The 17,737-nt window shown below is 59.3% G+C and overlaps 1 protein-coding gene across 1 annotated transcript in view; it reads right to left on the reverse strand.

The window, feature by feature from the left end:
- Positions 1 to 17,737, reverse strand: part of TAFA5 (TAFA chemokine like family member 5) — a 247,382-nt gene that overhangs the window by 35,388 nt on the left and 194,257 nt on the right.

Raw genomic sequence — 17,737 nt, forward strand, 5'->3', positions numbered from 1 at the left:
AAAAATGTGTCATGCCCTCCTTAATGCACATGTAAATACTCTGGCAGTTTTGTTAAAACGGGACCTTAAAGCAAGGATCATATTCTAGTTAAAGAACGAGAACATTCTGAACAGATGCCAGCTCCTTGTAGGTGTGATTTTGGTTCAAAGTTAAGTTATAAACGCGTGCAGCTACATCGCAGTCAACCTGAGACCTGGGGCAGGAGACTTCCCGGAGGGAACTTAGGATCTTACAGGAAAAAACAAACGCTGAAAATCTGGGGCCCAAGGCCGGAAGAGGCCCGAGAGGGACTCGGTGTATCCACGTTCACCAGAAGGAAATGCGCCTGAGCTAAATGGAAGCTACCAATTACATGCAGCATCCTCCCACAGTAAGGAGAGCGCTTTCCCTGAATTTTCATTTCCGGGCTCATTCCAGGTTCTCCAGGAGCTTCCTCAGTCTTTCAGGAAGACACTTCGATGCAAGTCATCATGCTTTAAGAAACCAGGAAAGCCCCATGTCCCCTGGGCCTCCCTCCTTCCTGCTCAGCCCCTTTCTGATGGGCCCACTCTGGCCCTGTCCAGGCAGGGAGCCCTGGGCTGAGCTGCAGCCTCTTTTCTTCACCTGGTGGGCAGGTGGGCCTCTCCGGTCACACACACGGGGGCCACGTCCTCCCGGGCCCGGGTGGGGGCAGAGCACGGCCCCTCGCAGGCAGCCACAGCTCCTCGCCACGTGCCACCCTCCTCTCTGCCTGGGATTTTTCTTTGGACTTTTCCTCCTTTCCCTCCCTCCTTTCTTTCCTTCCCTCCCTCCTTCCCTCCTTCCTTCCTTCCCTTTCCTCCCTTCCTCCTTCTCTCCTTCCCCCCTCTCCTTCCCTGTCTCTCCCTCTCTCTTTCATTTTTTAATAAATCAAGTGACTCCAGTTTGCATCAAAGAGACCTGCTGCTCCCCAAGATTCTTGCTCTACTAAGTTTTCTCCTGCGATCACCCCGGGTTGGGAGGAAGCCCTCTCGAAGCAGCCGCTGTGCCCCCAGAGTGTGCCCACATGTATGCAGCCCCCCACCCCAGCCCCCAGGTCCAGGCCCCCCATGCAGCTGCCTGGGCCCCGCTCTCAGGAGGGCCCCACACTCGGTTCAGCTGCCACCACTGACCTGAAGCCCAGCATTGTTCGGGGGGGACCCACAGTTTCATTTTGCACTGCCCCCCCCTTTACGTACCTGCTCCTGCAGGTGGTGACTGTCCCCATTAGGACGAGAGGAAAAGGCCCCCAGGGACCCAGTGAGGGTGCAGGCCTTGGGTGGTGGTCCCAGGGGAGGTGGATTTGGGGGGACTTTGTAAAGGGCCAGGCCCATACGGTTCCGACAGGGAGGGGCCTGCATGGAGCAGCTCGTGGCACCGTGGACGGAGCTCTGGGCTCCATTGGTGATGTCCGCCATGGGTGTGGCTGGGGCCGTGGAGAGCGCGAGCTGCCTGCTGGCCAGTCCTGCCACCCTGGCCGGCCCTGGGCATCTTCATACCCACTGCCACGGAGGCAGCTCTCCCGATGGACGGCCATGCCAGAGGCCAGCTGCCTTCTGGGCCAGCGAGCCCTGGGACGGCCGCTGTCCAGCTGGAAAGTGGGAGTGGAAAACAACCCCGGAAAACCAGAGCCGTCTCCCAGGCAAGGGTGGGCATGTGCCCCCTGCAGCTCATCGGCCGGGGCTGGGTGAGGGTGGCACCCTCAAACATCCTTGCCTGAGCACCCACCCCGGCTGCTGAAGGTTGAAGGAATGCTGAACGGAGGCCGAGGGGCCGGGTGCATTTCCCCAAGGGCCCTGGGATGGCGGCCCCCAGGTGGGGACCAGGCTGGGACAGGGATCAGCCAGCCCGGCCCCCTGGGGCCTCGTTTCTGCATCTGCTCGTTATTCATGCCGAAAGTCACCCACGGCTGCTTCTTCCCTCCCTGATGCATCATTTTCGGTGACAGTAAAAAATGGAATGAAAACCTTGTTGGACACCAATGAATACAAATCCTAAAGTGCATGAAGAAGCTACGGGATTAACACACACACACACATCCCAATCCCCGGAAATCCTATTTGCAATGCCTGAGAAGGGAGCCTGACGCGTTAAAGAAAAGGTTTCTTAGCCCCTCTGGCATCAAGCCCACGGGAGGACGATGTGGGGGTGGGGAGTGCGAGGGGCTGAGGAGAAACCTCCCCCAGGCCCCCACGGCGTCCCCCCTCCAGGGGCCAGGCCCGGGAGGGCACCTCGGAGCCTCCTCACCCGGTGGACGGGTTCCCAGCACCAGCCCCTTTTGGTCTGGGAGCCAAGAGCAGACTTGGGTGTCCAGAAACACATGTGGACTCTGACTGCCAGGGGTGCGGGGCTCTCGGGGACGTCTGGCCCAGCTCGGTCCCCTGCAGCCACAGAGGGGCCTGGACGCCCCGGGTGGGACTGGGTCCTGGCACCTGCAGTCATGCCCAGGGGTGACGGGGGCCAGGGGCCCGGCAGGGAGCCGGGGTGGGCGTCCTGTCAGCCGCAGGCTGGGGAGCAGCTGGGCACCCACTGTCCGCAGCCAAGGTACCCGGCTTCACATGCACACAGACACACACACACAAAACAAGTACACACCTGCATAGGCCATGAACACACATCCACTTTTATGTGCAAATATGCACATACACCCCAGAGCACACACGTGTGCACACACACACACACACAGGCACAGCCTGCACATGCACGCAGGCACATTTGCACGTGAACGCACTGCACACGGTGACACGGCAATGCACGCGTGCATTTATGCAGACGCACACACACAAATGCACACTTGCAAGGCACACGTATGCACACATATGCACACACATGTGCACACTCACACCCACTGTGCCAGGTTTGTTGGCTGGCCTGGCATGTGGCAGGCATGCAGGGGGCGTCCATGAAATTTCAGTCCCTTGCTGGCCAGCGCGACCCCTCCAGTGCAAGGCCTGGGCGTGCTGCAGCCACCCCCGAGGGCAGCAGCGGCCCAGAGCACACACGCTTTCTGTTTCCTGGGAGCTCGGCCCCCAGCCCTGGCTACTTCCTGCTCCAGGCAGCCGCAGGCCTGAGAGACGGAGGGACAAAGCGGCCTTTCACACCCGCTGCTTACAACTTCACAGCCCCTGGCGCGGCCGGGAAGAGGCCAGGGAGGAGGCCCGGCTCCAGCCGGCAGCCCTGGGCCGGGAAGGGCCCTCTGGGGGCGCGGGAGTCTGCGGGAGTGTGGGGGGCGTCGATGGGTCGTGGGGCCCCAGCTCCGAGGCACACACAGTGGTCACCGCCTCGGGAGAGAAAGGCCCAGCCAGGCTCAGCGGGGCCTTGTGGGGGCTGAGAGGCGGGAGGGGACAGCCAGGCCACAGGGCTCACCAGGGCCGCGGGTCCTCACACACACTCATCCGGGGGCCTGTGGTCACTCTGCTGAAAGGCCAATTTGCACAAACTCTCGGGCAAACCTCAGACGGCACCAAAGGCAGATCAGGGTGGCTGTCCGGGAAAGAGGCAGTGGGGGCAGAAGGGGGATCCACGAAAAGGCGGGCTGCAGGGGGGCTAAATCGCACTAAAGGAAGGGACAGTTCTCCACAGAGGAAGTGGCTGCTGGGACCACATCCATCAGGCCGGGGGTGGGATCTCGGGCAGGGGCTCTGCCAAGCTTGCGAAGTGAAAGGGCAGGGGGCTCCGTGCAGGTGCGGGGGCTGGAGACACGGCCTCACCTGAGTCAGGGACCCGCTCTTGGGGGTCACCACGAGCGCCCCAGAGAAGCCCAGCCCCCGGCAGCTCCCCGTCCCCAGAGGTCAGTCACTGCTATGAGGGATGAGTTCTGGCCATGAGAACGAGGGCTGGAGTGGGTGGGGGGCACTTCCAAACCTGGCCTCCGGTTTCCTCTGATGCTGTCACGGCTCCCTGGGCATGTGGGGAGGCCGGCAGAGCTGAGAGCTGGGAGGGGCCCCAGTCCCTGCACCCCCCGGGAGAGCCGGCTGCTGGCCAGGAACAGCCACTTTGACTCAGCAAGAGCAAAATAAACGTCTCTTATGTTAGGCCCCAACTGGGCTTCATCTGTCACAGGAGCTGGTGTCCCTGTCACTAACGCAGCCTGGAGATGCCCCTTCCGCTCGGGCCAGTCCCCAGCCGGTCGGGGCACAGGAGCGGATGGCTCGGTCGGGGCTTCCCAGCCTGCAGGGGCAGCAGCCGGGGGGCTGCGAGACCCCACCCTAGGAAGGGGGTCGGGGTGGCATTGCTCTATAGGACTGGGCACTTTACTTACTGAAATGGGAGTGTTCTCCTGACAGTGTGTCCAGAGAAACTCAGATTATCTCCTTCCGGGGTGCAGGAGGAAGGAGGCCTGTACCCCACGGGGTCAGCTCCCGGGGATGGCCAGGGACATGCAGAGCAGCTCCCTCCCTCCCGTGGTCCCACAAGCAGGACCCTCGGCCCACCCCGTGCCCCAGCCTCCACCCAGGATGTGCTGACTTTTTCTAAAGCAGAGCCTGCCCTTTAGATAATTCACAAAATTAAATCATGTGTCCCTAGAACAACGGACAGGCCTACAAGACAAACAATCTGGCCTTTGTCCACACACGCTCCTGGACGGGGGAACATGCTGGCAGGAGCCTGCAGCCCCCGGGGCACCCCTGAGCTGCAGGAGGGCCGTGGGCAGCTCCTCAGGGCCTGGGCTCGGAGCTGCAGGCCTGTGGCCACTCGGGCGCGGGAGGGTGCCGTCGGAGGGGACCTAGGCGTGAGGGCGGGGGGCAGCGCGGATGGCCGAGGACACCCCGCAGGAAGGGACGGCGGCTGCGGAGGCACTGAAGGCTCCACCCACTTTGGGTGGGAAACCCTGGAGGGGCTTTAAGTAAAGACCCCACTGCGGGGAACTGCAGCCAAGCAGCAGGGGGCAAAGCAACTGTTTTGTTTGTTTTGTTTTCAAATAATGATTTTATCTTCCCTCCTACTAAAAGAATGAAGCCACTCAAAATGTCCAATTTTCCGCCGGGCAGTGGCACCTGTGGGTCCCCTTCCCTGCCCTGTGTGGCCCTGCTTGGGGTTCTGGGGACATGGGGGTGCAGGGATCTAGCTGGAGCCCCCGACCACCGGGTGTTGGAGGAACTGGGTCCCCCGAGAGGTTCCCCCATGCCCTGACCCTGGGGACTGAGAGTGGGGCCTCACGTGGGGCAGGGTCTCTGCAGATGGAACCCGATGCCCACCGAGGGGACCCTCCACACCCCTGAACCTGGCCAGGAACCCACGTGCCTCGTCCACCCCAGATGGCACAGAGTTGCCCCACCCTGTGGACAGGAGGCTCGAGAAGGCCGGCCCTGGGAAGTGGGGGTGCAGGAGTCCCCCAGGCCCAGCACGGCTGTCCACTGCAGGGCCCTCATGGCACCACCTGGACGGGTGGGGCATGGTGAGGGGGGTTCCAGCAGCTGCCGTGAGCCCACAAAGATGGTGGGCCAGGTGTTGGGGTACAGGCCGTACCCCAGACCTGCCTTGTGGGCTCCAACCTCCAGATGACGGGAGTAACTGGTCTGGACAGGTGCAGGGGTGGGAGGGGGCTGAGACAGCACTTGCCTGGGGTCCCCCGTTACAGGTTCTCCACAAATGCCGAGGAAAGGGCTCCCTGAAAGGCGACTGAGAAGCATGTTCTGAGCCTCGGAGACCCAAGACCCCCGTCCCAGGCCCTGGGTGGAAGCCCCGATGCACCTGCCAGGCCCCGGGAGCTCGGGAGAGCATGGACGTCCCAGGGCCCCGGCCCAGAGCCTGGAATCAGGCCGCTCTCCCTCCGCCCAGGCCCCAGAACAGTCCCTGAGCCCAGAGCCCCAGCTTTCCCCTCCCGTCAGGGCAGCAAGTCCTCCCCGGGCAGGTGTGGACAGGCCCTGGGGCAGAGAGGGGCTCCCTGAGGCTGGCACCCCCCGAGTGCTTGGCAATGGGTGGGGGTGCGGCTCACACTGCAACCTGGGAGGGGAGGGGCTGCAGGATGCAAATAACACCCCAAGATTGCCCGGGCTCCTCACAGTCGACTCCTGGGAGAGGCTGTTCCCACACACACACAGTCGGCACCCTGAGAGAGCCCTGCAAACAGTCGGTGCCCTGGGATGCTGCTGCCACCAGTACAGTCGCTGCTCAGGGAATGCAACTCCCACCTGCACACAGCTGGCACCTGGGGAGGGCCTGCACACAGTCGGCGCTCAGGGAATGCCACTCCTGCCAGCACACAGCTGGTGCTCAGGGAGGCTGCTCCCGCCTGCAGGGGCCCCGCTGAGTCCACCGGCCCCATGGCCGCTCCTTCCTTTGTGGGCAATTCCCCCAAATGAAGCAGTGCCCGCCCGACACGCTCACGGGGGCATAAAACCTCTGAGTCAGGAGAGCCCCTCACCCAAAGGATACACAGGCCGGGGGCTGCTGCATGGTGGGTACACGGAGCTTATAAAAGGTGGGTGCTGTTTCAATTACAATTAATAAAAAGAAAGAGAGCGGGGAGGGCACCAACAAATCCAAAACACTCCATGTTGACACAAAGAGTTAAAAGGACATTACTGAGGCTCTAACGATAAAGACAAGCCCGAAGCCCAGCGAGAGAAGCTTCCGGGAGCCCTCCGCCCGGCCCGGCCAGCTGGGGCACCCCCGCTGCGTGTCGGCCAGAGCATGGCCTGAGCCCTGGACCCCAGGAGCCCAGGCGCTGAGTCCGTCCACACTCAGCAGTGGCCCAGCCCCATGCCCCTTGCTGCGTCCACACTCCATCAGGGGCCTTGCCTGTGGGGCCTCCCACACATCCCCCCCGCAGACCCCCATGCAGCTGCAGCCAATAGCAGGTGCCTCCGCGAGGCCGTGGGACGGGTTCCCAGGGGCTGGCGCCAATGGGCACTGCTCCACGTGAGCCACGGGACCCCCCGGGCAGCCCCGGGGGCAAGGTGGCTGTTGGAGCCATTTGGGGGGGGAAGCTGAAGACGCAGAGATGACAGCATCTGCTCCAAGTGGCCCCCCAGCCGGGAGGTGCAGACAGGTCCTCCTCTCCGCCAGCCTGGGGGTGTCAGCCACCACCAGGCCCGCAGCAGCCGTGTAGGCCCCCAAGGAGGGCTCCTTTCCGGGGTCAGAGCGTGAACGCATGGCCTGGAGAAAGTGCCCAGGCTGGGCTTTCTTGGAAGTCAGGCTCTTGCCTGGCCCTGGAGGAGGACAGACGGGAGCCCGGGGCCACCCTCAGCCTGCACAAGGCAGCGTTGGGGGATGCCGGGTTCGGCTGCCCCTCGGAGGAAGATGGTGACGTGCGTCCCACAACGTCCCTGGGGTCCCTGTGGACAGGCTCTCACAGACTCCGTCTGCTCTGCCACCCCCTCAGGCCTCCCAGACCTGCCGTGGAGACCACACATGGCAGCCATCACCCCCACCAACACGCATCGATCGGACCATCCGCATAAGGCAGTGTGTGCCCGTGCTGTATCGTGTGAGAGAGATGGGAAGCAAAAATACAGTGCAAGGATCTGCTTATGTTTGCAGAGATCCCGCCTGGAAGACTAACCCAGAAATGAATAAAAGTGATGCAGCAGGTGAGGCTGAGGTGGGGAAACTGAGATGGAAACAGGAGTGCTCTGGGGAAACATTTTGATAGTTTTTACTTTTGAATACACTTTGCAGATTAAAAACAAACAAACAAAAAAAAACAAAAAACAATGAGCAGAGAGGTTGAGAGTGCCTTTTTGACCAAAAGGGGGAAAAGAAAGGAAACAAAATAAAGTTTCAGTGGCTAAGGGAATTCAAATAGTCAAGAGGCTGTCCTGGAGGTTACTCCTATGCAAGCCTCAGCTAGATATGCCAAATGACCACAGTATGATAAGCCCAAGTTAACAGAAGTCCTGAAAACCCTAAAGAATACCCAGATACCTATCTGAAACTCTACAAAACTTTCACTCACTAAGTTTATGCTTCAGAAACTTAAATCCTCCAGAGAACTCCTATGCCAGCTAAGTCCCATAACCCAGAGATGTAGAGACATGGAAGGTTCCCTGGCTTGACAGGTTATACAGTGGGGCCACTTCCTAGCCTCGGAAGCCTGGAGGCGGGCACCAGGCTGCGGGAAGGGCAAAGCTTTGCGTGCTTGAAGGCAGGCAGCAATTTAGATAGGGGAATAGTTGCTGGGCTCTTGCTGGGCTCCTTCCGGGCTCCTGTCTCCTGCTCCTGCTGTCCCCCGTCTAGCCCCTAAGACATTGTCCCTTGAGATCAAAGACATGCAATCACACCTTACGGCTTTAGAAAAAATGCACCCTCCCTGAAATACCTGAAAACAGTCATGTAGGAGACTACCTTGTATGCTATAAAAACCGGTAGGAATAAGTAGAATAAAACTTTCTTTTTCATGAACACAGAGACGGAGTCGGCTCCCTTCTTTCACACAGAGGCAACAGCCTCTTCAAGAACATCAACTAGATGTGTCGCCTTTGCTCATAAAGTCAACACCTCTTTTCAATACGAACAGGTTAGGGTGGTCACTGCCTAGACATCCCTGAAGATCGGGAAAGTGATTACACTAGAGCAAGGGGCAGCAACAGACAAGATAAAATTGAACAATGGATTATGAATACTGAATCTATATAATTTTCTTCTCCTTAGTTGCTAGAGTATTAGAATAGCTAGAAGGAAAGAAGTGAAATGGTGGAACTGTAACCCACAGCATCCTTTGAAAAATATTCCATAGCTACTTGTTAAATCATATTTTGAAAGATATTACCTTTTCGTATATATGCTATATTTCATAATAAGGAAATAACTGAAAGTGTGGAATTGTAACCTATAATATTCTTTGAAACTTGCTATTTGTTAAATTGCACTTGGAAAGCTATCACTTTTATGTATACATGTTATATTCTACAATAAAACACATGATTAAAAAAAAACTTGAGCAAAAAAAGGGTGCCCATGTCCCTCTCTGTGGCCCTGTGCCTGGAGACCCCCGAGCCCTGTGCCTCCACTCAGGGAAATCTCCTAAGAACTGCACGCACAAGGGCCAACTGTGAGGTGGGGTCCTGGGGACACAGGACCCCCCGGCTGAGCGCCCACCCCCAGGGCCCCGCAGGCCTCCTGAGCCAGGGTGGCTGCCGCGAGGTTTGCTCATAAAGCAGGACACATTCCCAGGGGCGCCAGGACTCGCTGTGAGCTCCAGGGCTTCCAGTCCACGAGGAGGCAGCTGCCCGGCCTCCGGGGCTCATCCAAGGCCTTTCCCAGGAGCTGCACCCTCAGAAGGAAGCAGCAAAGCCAGGCCAGCTGAGGAGGGGAAGGGGCTGCCTGGTGTGGAGCCCTGGACAACTGACCAGCGTTGGCATTTATCTGTTACCTCCTTGCCACACTTCTAGGAGGCAGCACCACCCCGTTATAGGTAGGGGAGCCCAGGTCCGCAGAAGGTTCCAGCCCTGGTCAGCAAGGTCCTGCTAGTTAGTGGCAAAGCTGGGGTTGAAGTAAGAGGGCGGGATGAGGCTGTGGGCCCCACCCTGGAGCCCAACTTCCTACCACAGGGCCTTGGCTTGTCCGTGCTGTGCTGTGGGGACGGGGGTCTGCACAGGCTGGCCGGACGCCCCCAGAGCAGAGAGCTGGGCTCCAGAGGTGCCGGGCACAGATGCATCTCCCCACTCACCCAGGGGTGACGGTGGAGGCAGGGCAGGGGACGACAGCAATGAGGTGACAGGGTGTGGCTGCCCAGGCATCAGCTGCCCAACTCCAGAGCTGTGCCCTCAGGGTCCCCTCCAGGCATCCCCGCTCTGCGCTCAGGCCGGCCTCCTCCAAGGGGAACCCCAAACTACTCCCTCTGTGGCCCCCAGCAGGCCCAGGATGAAGGGGAAACCCTCAGGTGGAGGCCCAGGTCCCCCCAGCCTCACCCCTGCCCTCCACGGCTGCTCTCACAGGGAGTGGCCCCCAAAACCCCTGGGGATGTGCTGGCCTGGGCCTGGGTAGAATCCACACTCAACGTCAGGCATTCACCATCTTGTTTTGATTTGATTTTACCAACTCCCACTTCTGTGTCCCTGGTCTTGGCAACCCTTCGCCTGCCTTCTTCCTTGGTGAATTTGCCATTTCTGTGCATCTCTCACAAGTGACGTCATACATCGGTTGTCCTTATGTGTCCTGCTTATCTCACCGAGCTTGCTTCCCAGCTTCTGCCACACCAGCAGCTCTCGTAACATCCTTCTTTTTCATGCCAAATAAGATTCCCTGCGTGTAAGTACCATATTTTCTTTATGCATCCATTCGTTTACGGACACTGGGATGTTTCCAGTTTGGGGCTATTGTAAATAAAGTTTTTATAAACTTTGGTGTAGAAGAATCAGTTTGCAGCCCTGTTCCCACTCTCTTTGGGTGTCTTTGTAGAAACAGAGCCGCCGGGTCAGACTGCAGCTGGAGGCTGTGAGGACCCCCCAGGCCCTCCCTGGGCTCGAGGTGGCACACAGGGTCCCTGGGGAGGGGGGCCTGCTCCACCTCCCCTACGGCAGTGGCCTCCCTCCCCCCTCAGCCTGGGCTCACACCTTCATCCCACGTTCCCTCCACTCTGCTGGTCGGGGGGCCTGAGGGTGGGGGTCATGGGGGACCTCAGTTGGGCCTGATCACCAGGGGCCCGGGAGCCTCATGGGCTGGGCAACAGGCTGTGCCTGCCAACGACGGAGCCAGTGGCACAGCTCTGTTCATGCGTGTGTGTGACTGCTTCTGTGTGTGCATGTCCGTGTGTGTCCATGTGTGTGATTGTGTGCTCATGTGTGCATGTCCATGTGTGTGTGTGTGTCTATGTCCGTGCATGTCTGTGCACGCATGAGACGTGTTTCTGTGTGTCTGTGTGTGTGTGTGCCCATATGTGTCCGTGTGTGCAAGCTTGATTCCAGGACCCGGCAGCTGCTGGGAACACCCTAAAGCCGCTCAGCAGCCCCGTGCCCGGAGACCTGTGCCGACAGCCCCTTCTCTTTTCGGCCCCATGTCTCTGAAAGACATGGCAGCTCGGGAACACTGACCCCTGCCAGGTTCCGTGGCCACCCCAAACCATCGCATTAGCCAAGCTGGGGGGGTCCATGTGGAGACCAAGCCTCCGTTCAATAGGAAAGGCACCGGCAGGCCACTGACGGCTTGCATCTAGACAGACAGACACAGGCAAGATGGGGTCAGTGTGACTGGGGTTTGTGGAGACTGATCCAGCTCTCCTAACACCAGAGCCCATCGCTGCTCATAAATTTCATGGTTCCCTTTGGAATGAACTGTTTCTTCATTAATGCATGAATCTGCTTACTTGACTCAAGAGCTTGGAAAACTGAACCATCCAGAACAAAACCGGCAGTTTTCCAGGAGAACTCTCTGGCCACATCCTCAGATATAATCAGAAATGAGCCTTGTCCGTCTACATGGGGGTGGGGGTGCTGAGGGCAGGTGACCCCAGAGGACAGGGCAGTCAGCACTGAAGGTCTACAGGAACGTGTACGCACAGATGTGTGAGCTCGTGTGGACACATTCCCATGTGTGCACGTGTCTCGTGTGCTGTGCATGTCCATGCACCGCTGTGTGCACATGCACTTGTGCCTGGGGGCTGGCAGCTGTGGGTCCAGCAGAGGCAAGAGGGACGGGGCTCTGGGTTCCCTCGGTGAGGGGGCCCCTGTGGCATTTCCCGGTGGAGTCTGGTTTCTGGAGGTGAGGGGCTGCCCTGCATTGCAGGGGGACACTCGCTTGGTGGGGACGGGACCACCAGCCTGGACAGGACGGCCTTGCAGGAGGGGGAAGAGGGCACAGAGGCTGTGCCTGGCGTGAGTGGGGTCGCGGGACACAGAGAGGCGATGCCTGATTTTCCAGATACACAGTCTCCCATCTCCTTGAAAACATGGATGATCCATGGCGAGTGGCCGGATGCCCAGGGAGCCTCCAGCTGGAGAGTCAATGAAGAACTTGGTCCTGGGGAGCCAGTGCTGGGGGTCCTGTGATGGCCCAGGGCCTCCCGTCCCCCCACGGCATCCAGGGGCCTCGCTGCCAGCTCTGGGCCGCTCCTGGGGTGCCGAGGACAAACACAGCCTCCGGATTCCGACCCGCCTGGGGGCAGGCCCGGGTACCTCCATCTGCAGGTGCCCCACGGGGGTTCCTGACACACACGCAGACTTCCTGAGGCCTCAAAGTGCTTAGAGTCCTACATCGGGTCCAGTAATTACAAGACAAGGGCCATGTTTGCATCTCGGGACCCTGGTGAGCCTGGTGACGTTTTCGTCATATTTTATGTGTAACTGCACTTCCTCCACCCTCGCTTGGAGTGTCAGGCTCTGACTGCTTTAAAACCTGGGTAAATGAAACTGTTGCCAACGGCCCTAAAACGCGCCTCGCGTCTTTCCTGCTGGCAGGACCCTGGTGGCCCAACACCCAGGAGGGACGGGGCCGAGGTGGCGGCCTCACCGCAGAACTGCCGAGCCGGTGCCTGCACGTGTCACGGATCACACCATGTGCTTAGATGGTCTCTTCTGGACTTCCGCTGGGCACAGGGGAGGCTGAGGCCTGGCCTGGATGGGCCACCCTGCACCAGGCCCACGCTGCTGCCCGGATGCCGTCTTCCTCCCCCTGGGCTGCCACGTGTCCACTGCTCGTCCTCTGGCTGTGTTTCATCACAGAGGCCCCTGCGTGCAGGGCGCACTGTCCCTGCTCTAGATGTGGAGAAGCCTTGCTTCTCTTGCCACCTGTGTGACCCCAGACTGGGCCGGGCGTGCCCTCTCCCAGCGTACGCTGCCCCTCCTCTGCTCCTGGGTCCGGGCAGATGCCCTCGTAATGCCCCAGCCCATCACACACGGTGGGCTCTGCATGTGCGGCCCACTGCTCTCCTTTCCTCTCAGCCAGGTCCTGCTGGCTTACATACCCCACCCTCAATGCACACGGGTGGGAAAATGATGCCAAAGGCAAGACACACGTCGGCATCCGCTTGGGGAGACGATCCAGGTGTGTCACTCCGTTAGGTTCTTGCAAGAGCAGGACAGAAGCGGTGGTCTCAGTTTACAAAGTCGGACGTAGGCTCGGGGGCAGCCTTCACAGGCTCCTGGGCCTCCTTTGTCTGACGAGCCCGTGGTTCCGGTCGCCCTGCGGTCCTGGGGCGGCCACAGCGTCCATGCAGGCATGGGGGCCTCGGAGCGCCTGGACACCTCCGGCACGGCCTCCTCCTCTTCGGGGTGGGCTGTGCCCTTTGGGGAGTCACTGAATGCTTCCTGAATCGCATGGGTCCCCTCGGTGACTTGATACCCGCAGAGCCCGGTGAGACACGGCAGAATGCAAGACAGCTTCCTGCTTCCCAGCCTCGCCGTTCACCAGCCAGGGCCGCCGGCGGGGTCTGGGGAGCCCCTGAGCATTTCTGAGTATGGCGGGGAATGAGCCGGCACATTCTCTTACTCCGTTAAGCCTGGGAGCCTGGGTGGGTGCTAATCCGAACAGGAAGGGGGCTGGAGTGGGCAGTGTGGGGTCTCTGAACCTCTGAGCTCTGGGGGTCCACTCCCCCTCCCCAGGCCACGGGCAAGTACTCAGTCCACATTCCCTGCGTGCCACAGGCCCCTACACCCGAGAAGACGCAGACCTGCCCTGGGGGGGGACCCAGGGCTCTGAACATGTCGGTCGAAGCATGCATGTCACTGCAGGAAGGGGTGGGCTGAGGGTTATCCACGGGGCCAGCCAGGAGAGCTTCCGGGAAGAGGCGACGGCTGAAGGACGGAGAAAGGAAGGGCACACAGGAAGACACAGAGGCTGCTGCATGAAATGGGGGTGGGCTGTGCGGGCAGTGGTCCCCACGTGCTCTGTGCTCAGGGCCCAGCAGGGCCACCACGTGGGGCCCGGGCAGGTCGGGGAGCAGGGTAGGAGCTGCTGGAGCACTCAGGGAGCGGCAGGGAAGCCCAGGGGGTGCAGGCAGCTGTCAGAGGGGGCACATGGCCAGATGACTAGGGACCCCACGCAGCCCAGCGGCCGGCATCAGTCCCGGAGCGCCTGGTCCCTAAGGTGCCCAGCCGGCCCACCAGCCAGGCTGAGGTTCCATGAAGGGGCAGAGGAGCAGGTGTGGGCAGGTGTGGGGCAGCCGCGGGGGTGCCTGACGGATGGTGTACACGGGAAGGAATCTGCACTGTGGGTGACGGGCAATGCAGTCCCACACCCGTCCTGTCCTGGAGGGCCCGGCCCCTGGGGATGGGGAGACCCAAATGGTGACACAGGGGGCCCTCTGGACAGGCTTGGAGACAGTTGAAGCCAAACGGACAGAGACAGGCACCCAGGAGGACAACAGGGCAGAGGCCCTGTCACTGTCACCCAACTCGGGTGCTGATGACACCATCCTCAGGGACACCACCGGGTGAAAACACCAGCCCGGGCACCCCCGGCTACAGCCCACTGGCTGCAGGCTTCCCCTCGGGGCTGCTGCGACACCTGGGCACCCCAAACTAGAGCCAGGGAATTGGTCAACTCAGACGTCAGTCTTTAAGGTGACTGCCCATATCCACACGTGTGCACACACACCACACGTGTGCACACACACACACTGACGAACACAGGGATGCGCCAATAGTTTACATTTTCCCGTCACCACTGCATCCTCCACGCATAGGATCTATTTGTGCCGTGAACATAAATTCATCTGACACTCGGACTTCCGCGGCGTCTTCATTGCCTTCCTGGCCCCTCCGTGGGGGGTGGGCGTCCCCAGAGGTGCAATAACGAACTCCCCCAGACCCTGAGGCCCTGGGAGTGCAGGCCTGGCAGGTGGTGTGAGCTGGAGGGGGACGTTCCTGCCCGGAGACCATGAAAGCAAGGTGGGCGAGACGTGCCCAGTCCTGGGGGCAGACCGGGGGGGTCTGTGCCCAGCCTGCCCCTCACACCACGGGGGCCTGCTGAGGTGGGAGGGAGGGTCTCCGCGTGTCGGGATGCCGCCCCTCCAGGCAGCACCATCCGTCTGGCACACTTGCCGTCAAATGCTTCTGTGAGAGCATGTGGGTCCCCAAGGACGGCTGGTGCGGGGTGACAGACGGACCCACGGCAAAGCGGCACACAGCCCGTTCCACGTCCTGCTCAGTGGTTCAGCCAGGAAGCATCAACTGTGGCTCCCTTTTTTAAAGTGAGGGGGCGATGCCTTCCAGGATCTTCCAGCCCCCCTGACCGAGAGAGGCCAGCAGGAGAGCCACCGTCACTGCACAGCCCGGTGGGCCGGTGTCACCAGGAGGGGCCGGGCAGCGGCCACGGCTGTGGGCTGTGAGGCTGGCACCGTCGGCCAAGACCCCAGCACACAGGGAAGGGGGTGCCCTCCCCAGGGGGCATGCGGAATCCATAACCACGCGGGGAAAGAAGAATCTGCCAAACCCAGGTTACGTCTTAAAATCAGACAGAATTTTCTTTCTACAAGTTCTAGACAGCATAATTTAGTGAGAACGGTCTTGATAATTATTTTTTCTTTAAATAGTTACAGTAAAATGTATTAATTTTCAAGATGGTTTTCAATGTGGTTTTCTGATTAGAATGATTCACTAGCTGCGTCGAGCTGTCCCCACCAGGGCTCAAGAAGGAAAAAGTCTCACTGTGATTAGGGAACCATCACACTCGTGGAAAACACTCGAAATGTGTGTAATCGAATTAGACTGAGAGAGAGAGGGGATAAAAAAACACGTTTGTCATGTGCTACCTGTTTCATTACTTTATCAGGATTAAGAAATGTAAGTGGAGAAAAAAAGATACTCCAGTGATCTTTCCTGGGCAAATTTCCACAAACTGACAGCAGCTATCTCAGAGAGAAGGCACGAGAGGCAGCAGATTTTCAGGCTTAATGTGGGGAAGTGAAGTCACAGGTCGGATGTGTGCAGAGCAAACGGGGAGCCCCAGGGTAGCCTTCGTTGTGGAGGGTCACGGGCAGGGGCTGCTGACCGCCTCAGGGAGCAGGCACTGTGTGTAGGGGGGCAGGGGTCTCCCATGAGGAGGCAGGGGATGGGCCTGCTTGCAAGGGGACGGCCGCTTCCTTAGGAGAGACGCTGCACCCCGCAAACCCACCAGAGCCTGAGAATTCTGACCACTACCCCCTTCCCATCCAGGTCTTGGGGAGCGAAGACTTTGCTGGAAAGCCCACCGATCTCTGCACACAGGTTTCACTGCCAAGCCCATGAAGTACTTAGAAATCCATCCTCAATCCGTCCATCCATCCATCCACCCACCCATCCATCCCTCTGTCCATCCACCCCACCATCCATCCATCCCACCATCCACCCACCTTGTCCACCCAGCTGCTGGCCCAGGGCTCAGGAGGTGCCCGGTTTCCTGCCTTTGCCCATCATGACCCCACACAGTTAGCCAGTCTCACTCGTCTCTGCAGAGCGCCCGCCCACCACCACTGGCTGCGGCCTGTCCGAGGCCACTCATGGGCCATGGCCCCTCAGCTCCCATGGACAATTACCCAAGAGCCAGGGGTCTGTTCACCAGTGGCCTCCTCACTCCCCTTTAATGACACAGAAACTTGGAACTGTATGTTACGGCGGTGAGCGTGGCTCAAGGACAAACACAGAACCTGGGTGTGAAGCACTCGTCAACGGACGCACCCCGAGAGCAGGCTTTACCCAGGCAATGTGTGAGAATTAGATTAAGTTTAGCTTTCACACAGGGTGGGGGCAGCTCAGGGGAATGGCAGAGGGTCAAGAAGCCAAGCTATAATTGGTGGCCGGTCCTCCTGTTTATCTGCCCACTGTCCTTGCAAGACCGAGACTGGTGGGGGTGGGTGGGTAGATGTTCCTTAAACAGCTTCATAAGTTGTTACCAAACTAGCTCAGACTGGCTCTGCAGTTCAAGAACAAAGGAAAGAGGGGTGGAGACTTGTTTCAAATGTTCCAAGTTCGCACAGGAGACTTTTTGTTTCAAATGTTTCCAATTTGGGCAGGCTGCATGTTTCAAATTTGCGCGGGCTAGTTAGGCTTGTCGAATAGAGTGTAACCTCTGGAGTATCCAGCCAATGGAGAAACAGGGGAGGGACTTGTGGTTAGGTGTAGGGAATAAATACTGCTGGGTCTATTGTTCTGGGTGCCAACCCCCCCACATTTTGGTTGGGCGCCCGTTCTTGCAAGAGCGTGAATAAATTCTTTTCTTCTCCACAATCGGGTGAGCATTTATTCCTTTTTAGGAATAGTGCTTGTTTCTCACAAATGTGGACAAACCAACAGTGCTGAATGCTGGGTTTTCAGGAATAAAAGGTCTTAGGATGTGCAAACATCATCATTTTTTAGGGTTTTTTGCTTTCAGCAATGTCTGGTTTCACTGACCCGTTGCTGGACCAGATGCAAAGGATACACGTCAGATACACAAACAAGGTAAGTAACTACACAGCTCACGCAGCTCTCAAACTTGGGGGTTCGTGGGTGGGTGGGGGTATCCCAGGCCTGCTCCAGCCCTCGTTGTGGCCTCCGACCCCCTGTGGGTGGCTTGGGGTGCACAGGACTGGCAGCTGGCCTGTGACTTCCCAGCAGACACTGCCCGTTTCACCTCTCAGCCCGGAGAGGGCAATGGAGCGAGGGGACCTGAGGAATGGGTGCCGGGTTCAGAGGTCAGGTCAGCCCCGAGGTCAGAGACAGGAGCGCTGGGCTGGGCTCCGGGCTGGTGCACAGGCTCAGGACCCAGGCTGCCGAGCAGGTTGCGGGGTGACAGACGGGAGGGTTGGGCCCAGGGCCCGGCCACGCAGTGCCAAAACAGAGGGTCTCGGTCATGCTATGGTTCCGAGTCCCACCATCAGGGAGCAGAACTCAGTGGAAGCCA

This window comes from Choloepus didactylus, chromosome 8 (genome assembly GCF_015220235.1).
Source record: "Choloepus didactylus isolate mChoDid1 chromosome 8, mChoDid1.pri, whole genome shotgun sequence".
Lineage (NCBI taxonomy): Eukaryota > Metazoa > Chordata > Mammalia > Pilosa > Megalonychidae > Choloepus > Choloepus didactylus.